Here is a 24,186-nt window from a genome sequence, read left to right as displayed (position 1 = left end):
TCTGATTACCTCACATTTATAGAGGCGGGGATATAGCAGTGTAGTCAGCTAAGTGTGACCACCAGTCACTGCTCCCCTGGCCTCTCCTGCTGCATTATGGGTATTATTCTGATTACCTCACATTTATAGAGGCGGGGATATGGCAGTGCAGTCAGCTAAGTGTGACCACCAGTCACTGCTCTCCTGGCCTCTCCTGCTGCATTATGGGTATTATTCTGATTATCTCACATTTATAGAGGCGGAGATATAGCAGTGCAGTCAGCTAAGCGTGACCACCAGTCACTGCTCCCCTGGCCTCTCCTGCTGCATTATGGGTATTATTCTGATTATCTCACATTTATAGAGGCGGAGATATGGCAGTGCAGTCAGCTAAGTGTGACCACCAGTCACTGCTCTCCTGTGACCTCTCCTGCTGCATTATGGGTATTATTCTGATTATCTCACATTTATAGAGGCGGGGATATAGCAGTGCAGTCAGCTAAGTGTGACCACCAGTCACTGCTCTCCTGGCCTCTCCTGCTGCATTATGGGTATTATTCTGATTATCTCACATTTATAGAGGCGGAGATATAGCAGTGCAGTCAGCTAAGTGTGACCACCAGTCACTGCTCCCCTGTGACCTCTCCTGCTGCATTATGGGTATTATTCTGATTATCTCACATTTATAGAGGCGGGGATATAGCAGTGCAGTCAGCTAAGCGTGACCACCAGTCACTGCTCCCCTGGCCTCTCCTGCTGCATTATGGGTATTATTCTGATTATCTCACATTTATAGAGGCGGAGATATAGCAGTGCAGTCAGCTAAGTGTGACCACCAGTCACTGCTCCCCTGTGACCTCTCCTGCTGCATTATGGGTATTATTCTGATTATCTCACATTTATAGAGGCGGGGATATAGCAGTGCAGTCAGCTAAGTGTGACCACCAGTCACTGCTCCCCTGTGACCTCTCCTGCTGCATTATGGGTATTATTCTGATTATCTCACATTTATAGAGGCGGGGATATAGCAGTGTAGTCAGCTAAGTGTGACCACCAGTCACTGCTCCCCTGTGACCTCTCCTGCTGCATTATGGGTATTATTCTGATTACCTCACATTTATAGAGGCGGAGATATAGCAGTGCAGTCAGCTAAGTGTGACCACCAGTCACTGCTCCCCTGGCCTCTCCTGCTGCATTATGGGTATTATTCTGATTACCTCACATTTATAGAGGCGGGGATATGGCAGTGCAGTCAGCTAAGTGTGACCACCAGTCACTGCTCCCCTGTGACCTCTCCTGCTGCATTATGGGTATTCTGATTATCTCACATTTATAGAGGCGGGGATATAGCAGTGCAGCCAGCTAAGTGTGACCACCAGTCACTGCTCTCCTGTGACCTCTCCTGCTGCATTATGGGTATTATTCTGATTATCTCACATTTATAGAGGCGGGGATATGGCATTGCAGTCAGCTAAGTGTGACCACCAGTCACTGCTCCCCTGTGACCTCTCCTGCTGCATTATGGGTATTATTCTGATTATCTCACATTTATAGAGGCGGGGATATAGCAGTGCAGTCAGCTAAGTGTGACCAGCAGTCACTGCTCCTCTGTGACCTCTCCTGCTGCATTATGGGTATTATTCTGATTATCTCACATTTATAGAGGCGGAGATATAGCAGTGCAGTCAGCTAAGTGTGACCACCAGTCACTGCTCCCCTGTGACCTCTCCTGCTGCATTATGGGTATTATTCTGATTATCTCACATTTATAGAGGCGGAGATATGGCAGTGCAGTCAGCTAAGTGTGACCACCAGTCACTGCTCCCCTGTGACCTCTCCTGCTGCATTATGGGTATTATTCTGATTATCTCACATTTATAGAGGCGGAGATATAGCAGTGCAGTCAGCTAAGTGTGACCACCAGTCACTGCTCCCCTGTGACCTCTCCTGCTGCATTATGGGTATTATTCTGATTATCTCACATTTATAGAGGCGGAGATATAGCAGTGCAGACAGCTAAGTGTGACCACCAGTCACTGCTCCCCTGTGACCTCTCCTGCTGCATTATGGGTATTATTCTGACTACCTCACATTTATAGAGGCGGAGATATAGCAGTGCAGTCAGCTAAGTGTGACCAGCAGTCACTGCTCCCCTGTGACCTCTCCTGCTGCATTATGGGTATTATTCTGATTATCTCACATTTATAGAGGCGGAGATATAGCAGTGCAGTCAGCTAAGTGTGACCACCAGTCACTGCTCCCCTGTGACCTCTCCTGCTGCATTATGGGTATTATTCTGATTACCTCACATTTATAGAGGCAGGGATATGGCAGTGCTGTCAGCTAAGTGTGACCACCAGTCACTGCTCCCCTGTGACCTCTCCTGCTGCATTATGGGTATTACTCTGATTATCTTACATTTATAGAGGCGGGGATATAGCAGTGCAGTCAGCTAAGTGTGACCACCAGTCACTGCTCCCCTGTGACCTCTCCTGCTGCATTATGGGTATTATTCTGATTACCTCACATTTATAGAGGCGGGGATATAGCAGTGCAGTCAGCTAAGTGTGACCACCAGTCACTGCTCCCCTGTGACCTCTCCTGCTGCATTATGGGTATTATTCTGATTACCTCACATTTATAGAGGCGGGGATATAGCAGTGCAGTCAGCTAAGTGTGACCACCAGTCACTGCTCCCCTGGCCTCTCCTGCTGCATTATGGGTATTACTCTGATTATCTCACATTTATAGAGGCGGGGATATGGCAGTGCAGTCAGCTAAGTGTGACCACCAGTCACTGCTCTCCTGGCCTCTCCTGCTGCATTATGGGTATTATTCTGATTATCTCACATTTATAGAGGCGGAGATATAGCAGTGCAGTCAGCTAAGTGTGACCACCAGTCACTGCTCTCCTGGCCTCTCCTGCTGCATTATGGGTATTACTCTGATTATCTCACATTTATAGAGGCGGGGATATGGCAGTGCAGTCAGCTAAGTGTGACCACCAGTCACTGCTCTCCTGGCCTCTCCTGCTGCATTATGGGTATTATTCTGATTATCTCACATTTATAGAGGCGGAGATATAGCAGTGCAGTCAGCTAAGTGTGACCACCAGTCACTGCTCCCCTGGCCTCTCCTGCTGCATTATGGGTATTATTCTGATTATCTCACATTTATAGAGGCGGGGATATGGCAGTGCAGTCAGCTAAGTGTGACCACCAGTCACTGCTCTCCTGGCCTCTCCTGCTGCATTATGGGTATTATTCTGATTATCTCACATTTATAGAGGCGGGGATATAGCAGTGCAGTCAGCTAAGTGTGACCACCAGTCACTGCTCCCCTGTGACCTCTCCTGCTGCATTATGGGTATTATTCTGATTATCTCACATTTATAGAGGCGGAGATATGGCAGTGCAGTCAGCTAAGTGTGACCACCAGTCACTGCTCTCCTGTGACCTCTCCTGCTGCATTATGGGTATTATTCTGATTATCTCACATTTATAGAGGCGGGGATATAGCAGTGCAGTCAGCTAAGTGTGACCACCAGTCACTGCTCCCCTGTGACCTCTCCTGCTGCATTATGGGTATTATTCTGATTATCTCACATTTATAGAGGCGGGGATATAGCAGTGCAGTCAGCTAAGTGTGACCACCAGTCACTGCTCCCCTGTGACCTCTCCTGCTGCATTATGGGTATTATTCTGATTATCTTACATTTATAGAGGCGGGGATATAGCAGTGCAGTCAGCTAAGTGTGACCACCAGTCACTGCTCCCCTGTGGCCTCTCCTGCTGCATTATGGGTATTATTCTGATTACCTCACATTTATAGAGGCGGAGATATAGCAGTGCTGTCAGCTAAGTGTGACCACCAGTCACTGCTCCCCTGTGACCTCTCCTGCTGCATTATGGGTATTACTCTGATTATCTTACATTTATAGAGGCGGGGATATAGCAGTGCAGTCAGCTAAGTGTGACCACCAGTCACTGCTCCCCTGTGACCTCTCCTGCTGCATTATGGGTATTATTCTGATTACCTCACATTTATAGAGGCGGGGATATAGCAGTGCAGTCAGCTAAGTGTGACCACCAGTCACTGCTCCCCTGTGACCTCTCCTGCTGCATTATGGGTATTATTCTGATTACCTCACATTTATAGAGGCGGGGATATAGCAGTGCAGTCAGCTAAGTGTGACCACCAGTCACTGCTCCCCTGGCCTCTCCTGCTGCATTATGGGTATTACTCTGATTATCTCACATTTATAGAGGCGGGGATATGGCAGTGCAGTCAGCTAAGTGTGACCACCAGTCACTGCTCTCCTGGCCTCTCCTGCTGCATTATGGGTATTATTCTGATTATCTCACATTTATAGAGGCGGAGATATAGCAGTGCAGTCAGCTAAGTGTGACCACCAGTCACTGCTCTCCTGGCCTCTCCTGCTGCATTATGGGTATTACTCTGATTATCTCACATTTATAGAGGCGGGGATATGGCAGTGCAGTCAGCTAAGTGTGACCACCAGTCACTGCTCTCCTGGCCTCTCCTGCTGCATTATGGGTATTATTCTGATTATCTCACATTTATAGAGGCGGAGATATAGCAGTGCAGTCAGCTAAGTGTGACCACCAGTCACTGCTCCCCTGGCCTCTCCTGCTGCATTATGGGTATTATTCTGATTATCTCACATTTATAGAGGCGGGGATATGGCAGTGCAGTCAGCTAAGTGTGACCACCAGTCACTGCTCTCCTGGCCTCTCCTGCTGCATTATGGGTATTATTCTGATTATCTCACATTTATAGAGGCGGAGATATAGCAGTGCAGTCAGCTAAGTGTGACCACCAGTCACTGCTCTCCTGTGACCTCTCCTGCTGCATTATGGGTATTATTCTGATTATCTCACATTTATAGAGGCGGGGATATAGCAGTGCAGTCAGCTAAGTGTGACCACCAGTCACTGCTCCCCTGTGACCTCTCCTGCTGCATTATGGGTATTATTCTGATTATCTCACATTTATAGAGGCGGAGATATGGCAGTGCAGTCAGCTAAGTGTGACCACCAGTCACTGCTCTCCTGTGACCTCTCCTGCTGCATTATGGGTATTATTCTGATTATCTCACATTTATAGAGGCGGGGATATAGCAGTGCAGTCAGCTAAGTGTGACCACCAGTCACTGCTCCCCTGTGACCTCTCCTGCTGCATTATGGGTATTATTCTGATTATCTCACATTTATAGAGGCGGGGATATAGCAGTGCAGTCAGCTAAGTGTGACCACCAGTCACTGCTCCCCTGTGACCTCTCCTGCTGCATTATGGGTATTATTCTGATTATCTTACATTTATAGAGGCGGGGATATAGCAGTGCAGTCAGCTAAGTGTGACCACCAGTCACTGCTCCCCTGTGACCTCTCCTGCTGCATTATGGGTATTATTCTGATTATCTCACATTTATAGAGGCGGGGATATAGCAGTGTAGTCAGCTAAGCGTGACCACCAGTCACTGCTCCCCTGTGACCTCTCCTGCTGCATTATGGGTATTATTCTGATTACCTCACATTTATAGAGGCGGAGATATAGCAGTGCAGTCAGCTAAGTGTGACCACCAGTCACTGCTCCCCTGGCCTCTCCTGCTGCATTATGGGTATTATTCTGATTACCTCACATTTATAGAGGCGGGGATATGGCAGTGCAGTCAGCTAAGTGTGACCACCAGTCACTGCTCTCCTGTGACCTCTCCTGCTGCATTATGGGTATTATTCTGATTATCTCACATTTATAGAGGCGGGGATATGGCATTGCAGTCAGCTAAGTGTGACCACCAGTCACTGCTCCCCTGTGGCCTCTCCTGCTGCATTATGGGTATTATTCTGATTACCTCACATTTATAGAGGCGGGGATATAGCAGTGCAGTCAGCTAAGTGTGACCACCAGTCACTGCTCCCCTGGCCTCTCCTGCTGCATTATGGGTATTATTCTGATTACCTCACATTTATAGAGGCGGGGATATGGCAGTGCAGTCAGCTAAGTGTGACCACCAGTCACTGCTCTCCTGTGACCTCTCCTGCTGCATTATGGGTATTATTCTGATTATCTCACATTTATAGAGGCGGGGATATGGCATTGCAGTCAGCTAAGTGTGACCACCAGTCACTGCTCCCCTGTGGCCTCTCCTGCTGCATTATGGGTATTATTCTGATTACCTCACATTTATAGAGGCGGGGATATAGCAGTGCAGTCAGCTAAGTGTGACCAGCAGTCACTGCTCCCCTGTGACCTCTCCTGCTGCATTATGGGTATTATTCTGATTATCTCACATTTATAGAGACGGAGATATAGCAGTGCAGTCAGCTAAGTGTGACCACCAGTCACTGCTCCCCTGTGGCCTCTCCTGCTGCATTATGGGTATTATTCTGATTACCTCACATTTATAGAGGCGGGGATATGGCAGTGCAGTCAGCTAAGTGTGACCACCAGTCACTGCTCTCCTGTGACCTCTCCTGCTGCATTATGGGTATTATTCTGATTATCTCACATTTATAGAGGCGGGGATATGGCATTGCAGTCAGCTAAGTGTGACCACCAGTCACTGCTCCCCTGTGGCCTCTCCTGCTGCATTATGGGTATTATTCTGATTATCTCACATTTATAGAGGCGGGGATATAGCAGTGCAGTCAGCTAAGTGTGACCAGCAGTCACTGCTCCCCTGTGACCTCTCCTGCTGCATTATGGGTATTATTCTGATTATCTCACATTTATAGAGGCGGAGATATAGCAGTGCAGTCAGCTAAGTGTGACCACCAGTCACTGCTCCCCTGTGGCCTCTCCTGCTGCATTATGGGTATTATTCTGATTACCTCACATTTATAGAGGCGGGGATATAGCAGTGCAGTCAGCTAAGTGTGACCACCAGTCACTGCTCCCCTGTGGCCTCTCCTGCTGCATTATGGGTATTATTCTGATTACCTCACATTTATAGAGGCGGGGATATAGCAGTGCAGTCAGCTAAGTGTGACCACCAGTCACTGCTCCCCTGTGACCTCTCCTGCTGCATTATGGGTATTATTCTGATTACCTCACATTTATAGAGGCGGGGATATAGCAGTGCAGTCAGCTAAGTGTGACCACCAGTCACTGCTCCCCTGTGACCTCTCCTGCTGCATTATGGGTATTATTCTGATTACCTCACATTTATAGAGGCGGAGATATGGCAGTGCAGTCAGCTAAGTGTGACCACCAGTCACTGCTCCCCTGTGACCTCTCCTGCTGCATTATGGGTATTATTCTGATTACCTCACATTTATAGAGGCGGGGATATAGCAGTGCAGTCAGCTAAGTGTGACCACCAGTCACTGCTCCCCTGTGACCTCTCCTGCTGCATTATGGGTATTATTCTGATTACCTCACATTTATAGAGGCGGGGATATAGCAGTGCAGTCAGCTAAGTGTGACCACCAGTCACTGCTCCCCTGTGACCTCTCCTGCTGCATTATGGGTATTATTCTGATTACCTCACATTTATAGAGGCGGGGATATAGCAGTGCTGTCAGCTAAGTGTGACCACCAGTCACTGCTGTCCTGTGACCTCTCCTGCTGCATTATGGGTATTATTCTGATTACCTCACATTTATAGAGGCGGGGATATAGCAGTGCAGTCAGCTAAGTGTGACCACCAGTCACTGCTCCCCTGTGACCTCTCCTGCTGCATTATGGGTATTATTCTGATTATCTCACATTTATAGAGGCGGAGATATAGCAGTGCAGACAGCTAAGTGTGACCACCAGTCAGTCACTGCTCCCCTGTGGCCTCTCCTGCTGCATTATGGGTATTATTCTGATTATCTCACATTTATAGAGGCGGGGATATAGCAGTGCAGTCAGCTAAGTGTGACCACCAGTCACTGCTCCCCTGTGGCCTCTCCTGCTGCATTATGGGTATTATTCTGATTACCTCACATTTATAGAGGCGGAGATATAGCAGTGCTGTCAGCTAAGTGTGACCACCAGTCACTGCTCCCCTGTGACCTCTCCTGCTGCATTATGGGTATTACTCTGATTATCTTACATTTATAGAGGCGGGGATATAGCAGTGCAGTCAGCTAAGTGTGACCACCAGTCACTGCTCCCCTGGCCTCTCCTGCTGCATTATGGGTATTATTCTGATTACCTCACATTTATAGAGGCGGGGATATAGCAGTGCAGTCAGCTAAGTGTGACCACCAGTCACTGCTCCCCTGTGACCTCTCCTGCTGCATTATGGGTATTACTCTGATTATCTCACATTTATAGAGGCGGGGATATAGCAGTGCAGTCAGCTAAGTGTGACCACCAGTCACTGCTCCCCTGTGACCTCTCCTGCTGCATTATGGGTATTATTCTGATTACCTCACATTTATAGAGGCGGGGATATAGCAGTGCAGTCAGCTAAGTGTGACCAGCAGTCACTGCTCCTCTGTGACCTCTCCTGCTGCAATATGGGTATTATTCTGATTATCTCACATTTATAGAGGCGGGGATATAGCAGTGCAGACAGCTAAGTGTGACCACCAGTCAGTCACTGCTCCCCTGTGACCTCTCCTGCTGCATTATGGGTATTATTCTGACAACCTCACATTTATAGAGGCGGGGATATAGCAGTGCAGTCAGCTAAGTGTGACCACCAGTCACTGCTCTCCTGTGGCCTCTCCTGCTGCATTATGGGTATTATTCTGATTATCTCACATTTATAGAGGCGGGGATATAGCAGTGCAGTCAGCTAAGTGTGACCACCAGTCACTGCTCCCCTGTGACCTCTCCTGCAGCATTATGGGTATTATTCTGATTACCTCACATTTATAGAGGCGGGGATATAGCAGTGCAGTCAGCTAAGTGTGACCACCAGTCACTGCTCCCCTGTGACCTCTCCTGCTGCATTATGGGTATTATTCTGATTATCTCACATTTATAGAGGCGGAGATATAGCAGTGCAGTCAGCTAAGTGTGACCACCAGTCACTGCTCCCCTGGCCTCTCCTGCTGCATTATGGGTATTATTCTGATTATCTCACATTTATAGAGGCGGAGATATAGCAGTGCAGTCAGCTAAGTGTGACCACCAGTCACTGCTCCCCTGGCCTCTCCTGCTGCATTATGGGTATTATTCTGATTACCTCACATTTATAGAGGCGGGGATATAGCAGTGCAGTCAGCTAAGTGTGACCACCAGTCACTGCTCCCCTGTGACCTCTCCTGCTGCATTATGGGTATTATTCTGATTACCTCACATTTATAGAGGCGGGGATATAGCAGTGCAGTCAGCTAAGTGTGACCACCAGTCACTGCTCCCCTGTGGCCTCTCCTGCTGCATTATGGGTATTATTCTGATTATCTCACATTTATAGAGGCGGAGATATAGCAGTGCAGCCAGCTAAGTGTGACCACCAGTCACTGCTCCCCTGGCCTCTCCTGCTGCATTATGGGTATTATTCTGATTACCTCACATTTATAGAGGCGGGGATATAGCAGTGCAGTCAGCTAAGTGTGACCACCAGTCACTGCTCTCCTGGCCTCTCCTGCTGCATTATGGGTATTATTCTGAATAATCTCACATTTATAGAGGCGGGGATATGGCAGTGCAGTCAGCTAAGTGTGACCACCAGTCACTGCTCTCCTGTGACCTCTCCTGCTGCATTATGGGTATTATTCTGATTACCTCACATTTATAGAGGCGGGGATATAGCAGTGCAGTCAGCTAAGTGTGACCACCAGTCACTGCTCTCCTGTGACCTCTCCTGCTGCATTATGGGTATTATTCTGATTATCTCACATTTATAGAGGCGGGGATATAGCAGTGCAGTCAGCTAAGTGTGACCACCAGTCACTGCTCCCCTGTGACCTCTCCTGCTGCATTATGGGTATTATTCTGATTATCTCACATTTATAGAGGCGGGGATATAGCAGTGCAGTCAGCTAAGCGTGACCACCAGTCACTGCTCCCCTGGCCTCTCCTGCTGCATTATGGGTATTATTCTGATTACCTCACATTTATAGAGGCGGGGATATGGCAGTGCAGTCAGCTAAGTGTGACCACCAGTCACTGCTCCCCTGTGACCTCTCCTGCTGCATTATGGGTATTATTCTGATTATCTCACATTTATAGAGGCGGGGATATAGCAGTGCAGTCAGCTAAGTGTGACCACCAGTCACTGCTCCCCTGGCCTCTCCTGCTGCATTATGGGTATTATTCTGATTATCTCACATTTATAGAGGCGGGGATATAGCAGTGCAGTCAGCTAAGTGTGACCACCAGTCACTGCTCCCCTGTGACCTCTCCTGCTGCATTATGGGTATTATTCTGATTATCTCACATTTATAGAGGCGGAGATATAGCAGTGCAGTCAGCTAAGTGTGACCACCAGTCACTGCTCCCCTGTGGCCTCTCCTGCTGCATTATGGGTATTATTCTGATTACCTCACATTTATAGAGGCGGGGATATAGCAGTGCTGTCAGCTAAGTGTGACCACCAGTCACTGCTCCCCTGACCTCTCCTGCTGCATTATGGGTATTATTCTGATTACCTCACATTTATAGAGGCGGGGATATAGCAGTGTAGTCAGCTAAGTGTGACCACCAGTCACTGCTCCCCTGTGACTCCTCCTGCTGCATTATGGGTATTATTCTGATTACCTCACATTTATAGAGGCGGGGATATAGCAGTGCAGTCAGCTAAGTGTGACCACCAGTCACTGCTCCCCTGTGACCTCTCCTGCTGCATTATGGGTATTATTCTGATTATCTCACATTTATAGAGGCGGAGATATAGCAGTGCAGCCAGCTAAGTGTGACCACCAGTCACTGCTCCCCTGTGACCTCTCCTGCTGCATTATGGGTATTATTCTGATTACCTCACATTTATAGAGGCGGGGATATAGCAGTGCAGTCAGCTAAGTGTGACCACCAGTCACTGCTCTCCTGTGGCCTCTCCTGCTGCATTATGGGTATTATTCTGATTATCTCACATTTATAGAGGCGGGGATATAGCAGTGCAGTCAGCTAAGTGTGACCACCAGTCACTGCTCCCCTGTGACTTCTCCTGCTGCATTATGGGTATTATTCTGATTATCTCACATTTATAGAGGCGGAGATATAGCAGTGCAGTCAGCTAAGTGTGACCACCAGTCACTTTTTTTTTTTTTTTTTTTTTTTTTTTTTTTTTTAGCCTCAGCTAAAACACTCAAAGTCAGACACACCAGGCATCTGCAATGAGTTCCGACCTTCTACACCAATCGGTATATTAAAACCCTTTGCATCATTGGCTCTTTCTTTATTTTTCTTATCAGCTTAATACGAAAAGATAATTTCAAAATTAAACACACACATTTTTATCAATTTTTACATTTACTTATGCTTTCCCTTCTTTTTCCTCTCCTTCCATCTTTCTTCTGATATCGCTAATTTCCTTGCTATTTCCGATTTTCCAATACTTTCTCCCTTCAACAGGCCATCTTTAGAACTCTTCATTGTTTCCATAAACTCATCAAAACTTTCAATCTCCTCCTCATCCTCATCCATGGATTCCCACATTTTCACCTTTTTCTTTCCAGCACAACTCACCGATCTGAACTCATCATCACTTTTTACACAAGGGAATATAGTCTCCAACTCTTCATCACCATTCTTATCTGGTAACACTGGCACTATTGGTTCCACAATCCCTTCTTCATCTTTATTAACATTCTCAATTTTCAACACTTCTTTCCCTTTCTTTTTCTCACCAATGAACCACCAGGATCCACTTTTCTCATTCACCAAAAATGATTGCGGCAAAACATTTTCTTCCCCCTCCTTCCACCATACTTGAAACGACCTCCTGCCATCCCAAATACTGACTGAGTTCAAAAAATCCCTCTTAAAAATCAACTCCAAAACATAAGGTCTAAACAAAATTTCCACTTCTTCAACAGAAATAAATGGGTCATCCATTGCAACTCCAATTTCAACTGGTCTTCCCACATCAGAACACAGGATAATTGGATCTGTTGCCAATGCACATCTTCTCCATTCAAAATAAAGGTCACTACTTGACACACTCTTTTTAAAAGTCACATCCACAAAATGCAATTTTCTGTTCTCTTGCATACAGAACACTTCGTCTTTCTCAATACCCAGTTTTCCAAAGACATATTCAGCAATAGACTTAACGTCCCAGTCTTTACCTTTTCTCCCAAGAATTCTCAGGCAATTACTTTTCCTCCGAAAATCCATCTTCTCCGCTTCAGCTGCTTAGGTCCAGGCAAAACTGTCCTCCACACAAAGGCAGAGACAGTGGGGGCAACCCACCCTCAAGCCCCAGGTCAGCAGAACCGACCCGCTAATGGCTGCCCCGTTAAGGGTATGCCAATGGTACCCCTAACTAGCCGAAGCCAGCAGGGGCTGAGAGTGGGAGGGGATGATCGCTTCTCGTTGCCAGGGGGCTAAGCCTCGGACCAATAGCAGCAAGAGGGGTGCCTTCCGAAGAAGATCGATCCCCCCAAGGCCGATCCTCGGGTACCCCTGGCACCTTCTGGCTTCGAATCAAGGCTGGAACTGCACTTGATCTTAGCCAAAAGGCCGAGAAGGGTTAGGGTTAGGGTCACTGCTCCCCTGTGGCCTCTCCTGCTGCATTATGGGTATTATTCTGATTATCTCACATTTATAGAGGCGGGGATATAGCAGTGCAGTCAGCTAAGTGTGACCACCAGTCTTTTTTTTTTTTTTTTTTTTTTTTTTTTTTAGCCTCAGCTAAAAGACCCAAAGTCAGACACCCCTGCGGCATCTGCGATGAGCTCCAACCGTTTACACCAACCGGTATATTAAAACCCTTTGCATCATTGGCTCTGTTCTTTTTATTTTCTCTTATCAGATCAATATGTAACACATAATTTCATAATTAGGTACACACACACATTATTTAAATTTTATTTTCCCTCTTCTTCTTCTTCTTCTCCTTCCATTCCTTTTCAATCTTAGCTGCTTTACACACAATTTCCTCCAACTTCTGCGCACTTTCTCCTACCAACAGGCCATCTTTAGACTCCTTCATTATTTCCATAAACTCTTCAAAACTGTCATCTTCCTCAATTCCCTTAACTGCTGCCCATACAGATGACAACCCATCACTGAACTCATCATTTCCCACACAATATTCTAATGACATTAATTCATCATCCTCATCCATTTTGGGTACCGCTGGTAAAGCTGGTATATTAACAATTTCCACCTTCAACACTTCTTTTTCTTTCTTTTTCTCTCCAATAATCCACCATGATCCACTTTTCCCATTAACACAAAAACTCTTGGGTAAAAAATCATAATTCCCATCTCTCATCCACGCATGAAATGACCTCCTGCCATCCCACACTCCGATTGGGTTCAAAAAATCCTTATTAAACAAAATTTCCAACAAAAAAGGACAAAAAATCAGTCTTACATCCTCTGCTGATATGAACGGGTCATCCATAGATACTCCTATTTCCACTGGTCTTCCAACATCAGAACACAGTATTATAGGATCCCTGGCTAAAGCCAATTTTCTCCACATAAAGTACTTGTCAATACAAGACACGTCTTCTTTCAAAGTCACATCCACATATCTTAATCTCCTGTTTTCTTGCATACAAAACACTTCTTCTGTTTGTATTCCCAATCGACCAAACACATATTCTGCAATAGACTTAATGTCCCACACAGTACCTTTCCTCCCGAGTATCCTCAGGCAATTCCTCTTCTCCGTAAACTCCATCATGTCCTCTTCAGCTGCTAGGTCCAGGCACAACTTGTCCTCCACACAGGTAGAGACAATGGGGGGGACCCAACCTCTCAAGCCCCAGGTCAGCAGAACCGACCCGTTAATGGCTGCCCCGTTAAGGGTATGCCAATGGTACCCCTAACTAGCCGAAGCCAGCAGGGGCTGAGAGTGGGAGGGGATGATCGCTTCTCGTTGCCAGGGGGCTAAGCCTCGGACCAATAGCAGCAAGAGGGGTGCCTTCCGAAGAAGATCGATCCCCCCAAGGCCGATCCTCGGGTACCCCTGGCACCTTCTGGCTTCGAATCAAGGCTGGAACTGCACTTGATCTTAGCCAAAAGGCCGAGAAGGGTTAGGGTTAGGGTCACTGCTCCCCTGTGGCCTCTCCTGCTGCATTATGGGTATTATTCTGATTATCTCACATTTATAGAGGCGGGGATATAGCAGTGCAGTCAGCTAAGTGTGACCACCAGTCACTGCTCCCCTGTGACCTCTCCTGCTGCATTATGGGTATTATTCTGATTACCTCACATTTATAGAGGCGGGGATATAGCAGTGCAGTCAGCTAAGTGTGACCACCAGTCACTGCTCTCCTGTGACCTCTCCTGCTGCATTATGGGTATTATTCTGATTATCTCACATTTATAGAGGCGGAGATATAGCAGTGCAGTCAGCTAAGTGTGACCACCAGTCACTGCTCCCCTGTGACCTCTCCTGCTGCATTATGGGTATTATTCTGATTACCTCACATTTATAGAGGCGGAGATATAGCAGTGCAGTCAGCTAAGTGTGACCACCAGTCACTGCTCTCCTGGCCTCTCCTGCTGCATTATGGGTATTATTCTGATTATCTCACATTTATAGAGGCGGGGATATAGCAGTGCAGTCAGCTAAGTGTGACCACCAGTCACTGCTCTCCTGTGACCTCTCCTGCTGCATTATGGGTATTATTCTGATTACCTCACATTTATAGAGGCGGGGATATAGCAGTGCAGTCAGCTAAGTGTGACCACCAGTCACTGCTCTCCTGGCCTCTCCTGCTGCATTATGGGTATTATTCTGATTACCTCACATTTATAGAGGCGGGGATATAGCAGTGCAGTCAGCTAAGTGTGACCACCAGTCACTGCTCCCCTGTGACCTCTCCTGCTGCATTATGGGTATTATTCTGATTATCTCACATTTATAGAGGCGGGGATATAGCAGTGCAGTCAGCTAAGTGTGACCACCAGTCACTGCTCCCCTGTGACCTCTCCTGCTGCATTATGGGTATTATTCTGATTATCTCACATTTATAGAGGCGGGGATATAGCAGTGCAGTCAGCTAAGTGTGACCACCAGTCACTGCTCCCCTGACCTCTCCTGCTGCATTATGGGTATTATTCTGATTACCTCACATTTATAGAGGCGGAGATATAGCAGTGCAGCCAGCTAAGTGTGACCAAAAGTCACTGCTCTCCTGTGACTCCTCCTGCTGCATTATGGGTATTATTCTGATTACCTCACATTTATAGAGGCGGGGATATGGCAGTGCAGTCAGCTAAGTGTGACCTCCAGTCACTGCTCCCCTGGCCTCTCCTGCTGCATTATGGGTATTATTCTGATTACCTCACATTCATAGAGGCGGAGATATAGCAGTGCAGTCAGCTAAGTGTGACCACCAGTCACTGCTCCCCTGTGACCTCTCCTGCTGCATTATGGGTATTATTCTGATTACCTCACATTTATAGAGGCGGGGATATAGCAGTGCAGCCAGCTAAGTGTGACCACCAGTCACTGCTCTCCTGTGACTCCTCCTGCTGCATTATGGGTATTATTCTGATTACCTCACATTTATAGAGGCGGGGATATAGCAGTGCAGCCAGCTAAGTGTGACCACCAGTCACTGCTCTCCTGTGACTCCTCCTGCTGCATTATGGGTATTATTCTGATTACCTCACATTTATAGAGGCGGGGATATAGCAGTGCAGTCAGCTAAGTGTGACCACCAGTCACTGCTCCCCTGGCCTCTCCTGCTGCATTATGGGTATTATTCTGATTACCTCACATTTATAGAGGCGGGGATATGGCAGTGCAGTCAGCTAAGTGTGACCACCAGTCACTGCTCCTCTGTGACCTCTCCTGCTGCAATATGGGTATTATTCTGATTACCTCACATTTATAGAGGCGGGGATATAGCAGTGCAGTCAGCTAAGTGTGACCACCAGTCACTGCTCCCCTGTGACCTCTCCTGCTGCATTATGGGTATTATTCTGATTATCTCACATTTATAGAGGCGGGGATATAGCAGTGCAGTCAGCTAAGTGTGACCACCAGTCACTGCTCCCCTGTGACCTCTCCTGCTGCATTATGGGTATTATTCTGATTATCTCACATTTATAGAGGCGGGGATATAGCAGTGCTGTCAGCTAAGTGTGACCACCAGTCACTGCTCTCCTGGCCTCTCCTGCTGCATTATGGGTATTATTCTGATTATCTCACATTTATAGAGGCGGAGATATAGCAGTGCAGTCAGCTAAGTGTGACCACCAGTCACTGCTCCCCTGGCCTCTCCTGCTGCATTATGGGTATTATTCTGATTATCTCACATTTATAGAGGCGGGGATATAGCAGTGCAGTCAGCTAAGTGTGACCACCAGTCACTGCTCCCCTGTGACCTCTCCTGCTGCATTATGGGTATTATTCTGATTATCTCACATTTATAGAGGCGGGGATATAGCAGTGCAGTCAGCTAAGTGTGACCACCAGTCACTGCTCCCCTGTGACCTCTCCTGCTGCATTATGGGTATTATTCTGATTACCTCACATTTATAGAGGCGGGGATATAGCAGTGCAGTCAGCTAAGTGTGACCTCCAGTCACTGCTCCCCTGGCCTCTCCTGCTGCATTATGGGTATTATTCTGATTACCTCACATTTATAGAGGCGGAGATATAGCAGTGCAGTCAGCTAAGTGTGACCACCAGTCACTGCTCCCCTGTGGCCTCTCCTGCTGCATTATGGGTATTATTCTGATTATCTCACATTTATAGAGGCGGGGATATAGCAGTGCAGTCAGCTAAGTGTGACCTCCAGTCACTGCTCCCCTGGCCTCTCCTGCTGCATTATGGGTATTATTCTGATTACCTCACATTTATAGAGGCGGGGATATAGAAGTGCAGTCAGCTAAGTGTGACCACCAGTCACTGCTGTCCTGTGACCTCTCCTGCTGCATTATGGGTATTATTCTGATTATCTCACATTTATAGAGGCAGGGATATGGCAGTGCAGTCAGGTAACTGGTAAAATGGCTGCACAGGCAGCACAAGGGCGATTTCCGATCCTTTCATCAGTTACGTGGCGAGCAGCGCACACACGGTGCGAGTCGTGTACACAAGAAGTGATGCGAGTTCTCCATGCCTTAGAGGAAGGCTTCTAGGTCAGGTGTCTGGCAGTAAAGAGATTGGCCAGAAGGTCACTTCTTCTCTAAATAATTCAGCAGAGTGAAAAGACTCTCCAAGGCCAGAAGTAAAGCTGTATGCTGATCAGGGCCGGATTTGCTATAAGGCACAGAAGGCACACGCCTACAGGCGCATGATGATGGAAGGCTACTCACTAATTGTAAGTCAATGGGAGCGTTTTTTAAAGAGACACTGAAGTCTCTTAAAAATCCTTTTTTTATGACAAAATACTGATTAACATCATAGCCCTACCTAAACCGCCGCATTCCCGCCGCTGTACACTATCTAAATCCCCCCAAACTCGCCCTCTCCCCTGCAAAATCCATGTCTTTCTTGGTGGTGGATTTTGCTGCTGTTGGAGGCAGAGCTATGAGCCGCAGCTCCGCCTCCATGCCCCGTCTGTCAGCCGCGTATCTCCGCCTCTCCCCCGCCCCTCGCAGTGAAGGAAGACTGAGAGGGGCGGGGAGAGGCGGAGATCTGCCGCTGACAGACGCGCTGAGAGGCAGAGCTATGAGCCGCAGCTCTGCCTCTACATGCGTCTATCAGCGCGTATCTCCGCCTCTCCCCCGCCCCTCTCAGTGAAGGAAGACTGAGGGGCGGGGAGAGGCGGAGATCTGCCGCTGACAGACGCGCTGAGAGGCAGAGCTATGAGCCGCAGCTCTGCCTCTACACGCGTCTATCAGCGTGTATCTCCGCCTCTCCCCCGCCCCTCACAGTGAAGGAAGACTGAGAGGGGCGGGGAGAGGCGGAGATCTGCCGCTGACAGACGCGCTGAGAGGCAGAGCTATGAGCCGCAGCTCTGCCTCTACACGCTTCTATCAGCGCGTATCTCCGCCTCTCCCCGCCCCTCACAGTGAAGGAAGACTGAGAGGGGCGGGGAGAGGCGGAGATCTGCCGCTGACAGACGCGCTGAGAGGCAGAGCTATGAGCCGCAGCTCTGCCTCTACACGCGTCTATCAGCGCGTATCTCCGCCTCTCCCCCGCCCCTCGCAGTGAAGGAAGACTGAGAGGGGCGGGGAGAGGCGGAGATCTGCCGCTGACAGACGCGCTGAGAGGCAGAGCTATGAGCCGCAGCTCTGCCTCTACACGCGTCTATCAGCGCGTATCTCCGCCTCTCCCCCGCCCCTCACAGTGAAGGAAGACTGAGAGGGGCGGGGAGAGGCGGAGATCTGCCGCTGACAGACGCGCTGAGAGGCAGAGCTATGAGCTGCAGCTCTGCCTCTACACGCGTCTATCAGCGGTGCATCGCCGCCTCTCCCCCGCCCCTCACAGTGAAGGAAGACTGAGAGGGGCGGGGAGAGGCGGAGATCTGCCGCTGACAGACGCGCTGAGAGGCAGAGCTATGAGCCGCAGCTCTGCCTCTCAGCGCGTCTATCAGCGCATATCTCCGCCTCTCCCCCGCCCCTCGCAGTGAAGGAAGACTGAGAGGGGCGGGGAGAGGCGGAGATCTGCCGCTGACAGACGCGCTGAGAGGCAGAGCTATGAGCCGCAGCTCTGCCTCTACACGCGTCTATCAGCGCGTATCTCCGCCTCTCCCCCGCCCCTCGCAGTGAAGGAAGACTGAGAGGGGCGGGGAGAGGCGGAGATCTGCCGCTGACAGACGCGCTGAGAGGCCAAGCTGCTGCTCATAGCTCTGCCTCTACACGCGTCTATCAGCGCGTATCTCCGCCTCTCCCCCACCCCTCGCAGTGAAGGAAGACTGAGAGGGGCGGGGAGAGGCGGAGATCTGCCGCTGACAGACGCGCTGAGAGGCAGAGCTATGAGCCACAGCCCTGCCTCCAGTCGCGTCTATCAGCGTCGGATCTCCGCCTCTCCCCCGCCCCTCGCAGTGAAGGAAGACTGAGAGGGGCGGGGAGAGGCGGAGATCTGCCGCTGACAGACGCGCTGAGAGGCAGAGCTATGAGCCACAGCTCTGCTTCTACACGCGTCTATCAGCGGTGCATCGCCGCCTCTCCCCCGCCCCTCGCAGTGAAGGAAGACTGTGAGGGGCGGGGAGAGGCGGAGATCTGCCGCTGACAGACGCGCTGAGAGGCAGAGCTATGAGCCGCAGCTCTGCCTCTACACGCGTCTATCAGCGCGTATCTCCGCCTCTCCCCCGCCCCTCGCAGTGAAGGAAGACTGAGAGGGGCGGGGAGAGGCGGAGATCTGCCGCTGACAGACGCGCTGAGAGGCAGAGCTATGAGCCGCAGCTCTGCCTCTCAGCGCGTCTATCAGCGCGTATCTCCGCCTCTCCCCCGCCCCTCACAGTGAAGGAAGACTGAGGGGCGGGGAGAGGCGGAGATCTGCCGCTGACAGACGCGCTGAGAGGCAGAGCTATGAGCCACAGCTCTGCTTCTACACGCGTCTATCAGCGGTGCATCGCCGCCTCTCCCCCGCCCCTCGCAGTGAAGGAAGACTGTGAGGGGCGGGGAGAGGCGGAGATCTGCCGCTGACAGACGCGCTGAGAGGCAGAGCTATGAGCCGCAGCTCTGCCTCTCAGCGCGTCTATCAGCGCGTATCTCCGCCTCTCCCCCGCCCCTCACAGTGAAGGAAGACTGAGAGGGGCGGGGAGAGGCGGAGATCTGCCGCTGACAGACGCGCTGAGAGGCAGAGCTATGAGCCGCAGCTCTGCCTCTACACGCGTCTATCAGCGCGTATCTCCGCCTCTCCCCCGCCCCTCGCAGTGAAGGAAGACTGAGAGGGGCGGGGGAGAGGCGGAGATCTGCCGCTGACAGACGCGCTGAGAGGCCAAGCTGCTGCTCATAGCTCTGCCTCTCACGGAAGCGCTGCCCGGATTGCCCCCGGGGAGTTTAGGGGGATTTAGATAGTGTACAGCGGAGGGGAGGTGGCGGTTTAGGTTGGGCTAATATGTTAATCAGGATTTGGTTATAAAATGAGGATTTTTTTAGAGACTTCAGAGTCTCTCTAAAATGCGCTCAGAAAGCTCTGATGGCCACAAAGTCCTCAGAAAAGTGCTCATATTGTGCCTGAGCCGTCATGTTTGAGGATTTCATGGAAATGTGACTTTGTAGAGTCTCTACACTCAGATGAAGTACAATTAAGTACAATTCTAGAACTTACCCAGACTATCCTCCAGCCCCATAAATACGTCTGAGTCCCGTGTCATCCTCCTGCGGTCTGCCGTTCAGCCGTGATCAGCCCCGGTAACAGGCTCAGCCGTGATCAGCCCCGGTAACAGGCTCAGCCGTGATCAGCCCCGGTAACAGGCTCAGCCGTGATGCGGGAGGCCCTGACTGGACCCGACTGAGCTGTTGCCGGGACTGATCGCAGCTGAACGGAAGACTTTATGGGTAAGTATGGATTCTTTATATGTATATTATCATCTCTGGTATGCTGGTAATAGGGAATCGTACTTATACAGTAATAGGACACCTCAAGAGGGGGTGAAAGGGGCAGGATGAGGGTTATGTTGGGAGTCATAGAGGGGAATGAGGAATATTGGGAGGGAGAGGGGGAAGAAGAGATAAGGGGGGAGGTCTTGTGGAGGAACAGCGGAGAATAATAATAACCACTTTTGCATGCATAAATAAATATACAGGTAGTCCCCGATTAACGAATGAGATAGGGACTGTAGGTTTGTTCTTAACCTGAATCTGTTCTTAAGTCAGAACATTGTGCCATATCTGTCCCCTGTACCTCCTCTGTGCTCCCCTGTGCCTCCAGTGTCCCCCTCTGTGTCACTTCTGCCCCCTGTACCTCCTCTGTGCCCTCTGTACCTCCTCTGTGCCCCCTATGCCTCCAGTGTCCCCCTCTGTGTCACCTCTGCCCTCTGTACCTCCCCTGTGCCTCCAGTGCCCCCTCTGTGTCACATCTGCCCTCTGTACCTCCTCTGTGCCCCCTATGCCTCCAGTGTCCCTCTCTTTGTCACCTCTGTCCCCTGTACCTCCTCTGTGCCCCCCTGTGCCTCAAGTGTCCCCCTCTGTGTCACCTCTGCCCTCTGTACCTCCTCTCTACCCCCCTGTGCCTACAGTGTCCCTCTCTGTGTCACCTCTGTCCCCTGTACCTCCTCTGTGTCCCCCTGTGCCTCCAGTGCCCCCTCTGTGTCACATCTGCCCTCTGTACCTCCTATGTGCCCACCTCTGCCCTCTGTACCTCCTTTGTGCCCCCCTGTGCCTCCAGTGTCCCCCTCTGTGTCACCACTGCCCCCTGTACCTCCTCTGTGCCCCCTATGCCTCCAGTGTCCCTCTCTATGTCACCTCTGTCCCCTGTACCTCCTCTGTGCCCCCAGTGTCCCCCTCTGTGTCACCTCTGCCCTCTGTACCTCCTCTGTGCCCCCTGTGCCTACAGTGTCCCCCTCTGTGTCACCTCTGTCCCCTGTACCTCCTCTGTGCCCCCCTGTGCCTCCAGTGCCCCCTCTGTGTCACATCTGCCCTCTGTGCCCCCCTGTGCCCGCCTCTGTGTCACCTCTGCCCTCTGTACCTCCTCTGTGCCCCCCAGTGCCTCCTCTGTGTCACCTCTGCCCCCTGTACCTCCTCTGTGCCTCCAGTGTCCCCCTCTGTGTCACCTCTGCCCTCTGTACCTCCTCTGTGCCCCCCTGTGCCTACAGTGTACCTCTCTGTGTCACCTCTGTCCCCTGTACCTCCTCTGTGCCCCCCTGTGCCTCCAGTGTCCCCCTCTGTGTCACTTCTGTCCCCTGTACCTCTTCTGTGCCCTCTGTACCTCTTCTGTGCCCCTCTGTGCCTCCAGTGTCCCCCTCTGTGTCAGTTCTGCCCTCTGTGCCCACCTGTGCCTCCAGTGTACCCCTCGGTGTCACATCTGCCCTCTGTACCTCCTCTGTGCCCCCCTGTGCCTACAGTGTCCCTCTCTGTGTCACCTCTGTCCCCTGTACCTCCTCTGTGCCTCCAGTGTCCCCCTCTGTGTCACCTCTGCCCCCTGTACCTCCTCTGTGCCCCCCTGTGCCTACAGTGTCCCTCTCTGTGTCACCTCTGTCCCCTGTACCTCCTCTGTGCCTCCAGTGTCCCCTCTGTGTCATCTCTGCCCTCTGTACCTCTTCTGTGCCCCCCTGTGCCTCCAGTGTCCCCCTCTGTGTCACCTCTGTCCCCTGTACCTCTTCTGTGCCTCCAGTGTCCCCCTCTGTGTTAGTTCTGCCCTCTGTGCCTGCTTATATAAGTTTAAAAGCCATTTTTATTTGAATTTTTTAAAATTGATTTTCTCAAAAACTACAAGTACAATTTGATTCAAAAAAAAATAAAATAGGCTTGTTCCCATGGAAACACAGAAGCCATGCCGTTCATATTGGTGAGATGTTCGTTAGTCGGGCGTTCGTAAGTCGGGGACTACCTGTACTGCATATTATTCAGTTTTTTGAGCCCTCCGTTTGAAGTAAATAAGGCCAATATATTAGTATATATTATTATAATATTAGTAATAATAGATCATAAAACATAAACAATAAAAAGTTGTTTTTAGGCCCTATTTAGGACAAAGAAACAAAATAAACAGAGTGACCGGGCCTCAAGGGCTAGGAATATAAAAAGGATTCAATCAAACTGTTTTTCTAACCGCTCATTGAAGCCATCAGCAAATAATGTTTTTAGAGTTTCTATGCAAAACATCTGTGGGTTTTTGGGAACCTGGAAGGCATTGTTTACTGTGGGTGGAGGACTCAGAATCGGGGTGTGCTTTGGAATGGAGAGAGAGATTTATGCCATGGATAGCTTGGGGAAATGTTTCCTCTGTGTTGCCTGATTCTGCACAGTAAATATTGGGTGGTGCAGCTGACATATTGCAAGAAGCCAATGTCACATGGGGATTCACAATGAATGTGTCGTGTAGAGGGTATGATACTTTGGTGGTATAGAAATGGATGGGTGGTGTGGAGGCACTCCGGGTGTAGAGGGTATGATACTTTGGTGGTATAGAAATGGATGGGTGGTGTGGAGGCACTCCGGGTGTAGAGGGTATGATACTTTGGTGGTATAGGATTGGATGGGTGGTGTGGAGGCACTCCGGGTGTAGAGGGTATGATACTTTGGTGGTATAGAAATGGATGGGTGGTGTGGAGGCACTCCGGGTGTAGAGGGTATGATACTTTGGTGGTATAGAAATGGATGGGTGGTGTGGAGGCACTCCGGGTGTAGAGGGTATGATACTTTGGTGGTATAGAAATGGATGGGTGGTGTGGAGGCACTCCGGGTGTAGAGGGTATGATACTTTGGTGGTATAGAAATGGATGGATGGTGTGGAGGCACTCCGGGTGTAGAGGGTATGATACTTTGGTGGTATAGGATTGGATGGGTGGTGTGGAGGCACTCCGGGTGTAGAGGGTATGATACCTGGTGGTATAGGAGTGGATGGATGTTTTGGGGGCACCCCGGGTGTAGAGGGTATGATACTTTGGTGGTATAGGATTGGATGGATGGTTTGGGGGCACCCCGGGTGTAGAGGGTATGATACTTTGGTGGTATAGAAATGGATGGATGGTGTGGAGGCACTCCGGGTGTAGAGGGTATGATACTTTGGTGGTATAGAAATGGATGGATGGTGTGGAGGCACTCCGGGTGTAGAGGGTATGATACTTTGGTGGTATAGGATTGGATGGATGGTTTGGGGGCACCCCGGGTGTAGAGGGTATGATACGTTGGTGGTATAGGAGTGGATGGATGGTTTGGGGGCACCCCGGGTGTAGAGGGTATGATACTTTGGTGGTATAGGATTGGATGGATGGTTTGGGGGCACTCCGGGTGTAGAGGGTATGATACTTTGGTGGTATAGGATTGGATGGATGGTTTGGGGGCACCCCGGGTGTAGAGGGTATGATACGTTGGTGGTATAGGAGTGGATGGATGGTTTGGGGGCACCCCGGGTGTAGAGGGTATGATACTTTGGTGGTATAGGAGTGGATGGATGGTTTGGGGGCACCCCGGGTGTAGAGGGTATGATACGTTGGTGGTATAGGATTGGATGGATGGTTTGGGGGCACCCCGGGTGTAGAGGGTATGATACGTTGGTGGTATAGGAGTGGATGGATGGTTTGGGGGCACCCCGGGTGTAGAGGGTATGATACTTTG

The 24,186-nt window shown here is 49.8% G+C and overlaps 1 protein-coding gene across 1 annotated transcript in view; it reads left to right on the top strand.

Moving 5' to 3' along the window:
• The window catches only part of TRPM2 (transient receptor potential cation channel subfamily M member 2), a 539,198-nt gene that overhangs the window by 324,410 nt on the left and 190,602 nt on the right, over positions 1 to 24,186 (top strand). The window lies entirely within an intron of this gene.

This window comes from Hyperolius riggenbachi, chromosome 2, assembly GCF_040937935.1.
Source record: "Hyperolius riggenbachi isolate aHypRig1 chromosome 2, aHypRig1.pri, whole genome shotgun sequence".
In the NCBI taxonomy this organism is placed as follows: domain Eukaryota; kingdom Metazoa; phylum Chordata; class Amphibia; order Anura; family Hyperoliidae; genus Hyperolius; species Hyperolius riggenbachi.
This window is presented reverse-complemented; position numbering and strand designations above follow the sequence as displayed.